Source organism: Pteropus vampyrus, unplaced genomic scaffold (genome assembly GCF_000151845.1).
Source record: "Pteropus vampyrus isolate Shadow unplaced genomic scaffold, Pvam_2.0 Scaffold358, whole genome shotgun sequence".
Taxonomy (NCBI): domain Eukaryota; kingdom Metazoa; phylum Chordata; class Mammalia; order Chiroptera; family Pteropodidae; genus Pteropus; species Pteropus vampyrus.
Window position 1 is genome coordinate 1,998,134 of NW_011889139.1, and position 1,587 is coordinate 1,999,720.

The window sequence follows — 1,587 nt, forward strand, 5'->3', positions numbered from 1 at the left end:
CTCAATTAGTGTAGTACCCACCTGCACTATACATAGTTATTACAGCATTCCTGACTATATTCCCTATGCTGTACTTTACATCCCTGTGACTATTGCGTAACTACCAATGTGCACTTCTTAATCCCTTCACCTTTTTCACCCAGCCCCCAACTCCCCCTCCCATCTGGCAACCATCAGTTTGTTCTCTGTATCTATGAGTCTGTTTCTGTTTTGTTTGTTTATTTTGTTCTTTATAGTCCACATATAAGTGAGATCACATGGTATATGTCTTTCTCTGTCTCACTTATTTCACTCAGCAAAATACCTTCCAGATCCATCCATATTGTTGCAAATGGTAAGATCTCATTCTTTTTATGGCCGAGTAACATTCCATCGTATATATGTACCACATCTTCTTTATCCAGTCATCTATCAGTGGGCACTTAGGTTGCTTCCAGGAGAGAAGAATCTCTCTCTCTCTCTTTTTTTTTTTTTTTGACAGAAACGGGGATTTATTAATGGAAGAGTGGGGGAAGGGCAGCACCGAGACTCATGAGTGCAGGATCCACCATTTGTTCAGGGGGCCACGATTAGGGATATATTTGACCCCACAGCCATGTGGAATGAGCCTCTTTTCAACTACCATGTCTTCAAACTCATCTGCATTAAACTTAGTAATGCCCCACTTCTTGGAAATGTGGATCTTTTGACGGCCAGGGAACTTGAACTTGGCCCTACATAGAGCTTCAATCACATGCTCCTCGTTCTGCAGCTTGGTGTGAACAGACATGATTACCTGGCCAATGTGGACTCTGGTCACTGTGCCCTGGGGCTTTCCAAAGGCACCCCGTCTGGAGTCTAGATTGGAAATAGCACGAGGTCAGACATGAGTATCCACCGGAAAAGGACTGTCTCCAAGGTCCCTTAGAACAACCCACACAACCCACACAAAGGACTGTCTCCAAGGTCCCTTAGAACAACCCACACAAACAATAGGCTGCATACACTACCAAGGATGCTGCTGTTTGCGGCCATTGCACACCGGGCCCCTATGGAGAAAAGAGCACGGTCGGCTTAATTGGCTGCAGCGGAGAAGAATCTCTTTAAGGTCAATGGAACTCAGATCCAATCTCCCAGCTCCGCCACCTCTCAGGAGCAGAGTCTTGGGTCCGAGGCCTAGCCTCGGTGTTCTCATTTCTTAATTGGAGATAACAATACCTACTTCACGATGCTGGCATGTTAAAAGTATACTTAACATATAGTAGGTGCCCAATAAAAGGTGGCTATTATGAATAAAAACAACAAACCTGCCCCAACTGGAGAGGAGGGGCTGTTTCCCTTTCACCCACTGGAGGCCGCTGTGTAGGCGCGCAGGGCTGGAGGCTTCCCTGGCCAGGACCTCATTCCCCGGGCTTGCTCTTCTCCCACCTCCTCCCTACTCCCTAAAGTCCTACCCAAGCCTAGAAAGTGATAGGCTGGGGGCAATCCCGCCATGTTATGACCCTGTTCAAGCAATGTACATATGTCCCAGCCTGGCTGTGTTTTTGCCTCTCTGTCTGGGCAAAATAACAAAATGATCATATTACTCATCTCAACATTCCACTCACA

The 1,587-nt window shown here is 46.6% G+C and overlaps 1 non-coding gene across 1 annotated transcript; it reads right to left on the bottom strand.

The window, feature by feature from the left end:
• Positions 1-932: 932 nt before the first annotated feature.
• Positions 933-1,067, bottom strand: LOC111731288. The gene has a single exon (XR_002777059.1). It is a non-coding gene; the product is annotated as a small nucleolar RNA SNORA70 (small nucleolar RNA).
• Between the last annotated feature and the right edge of the window lie 520 nt (positions 1,068-1,587).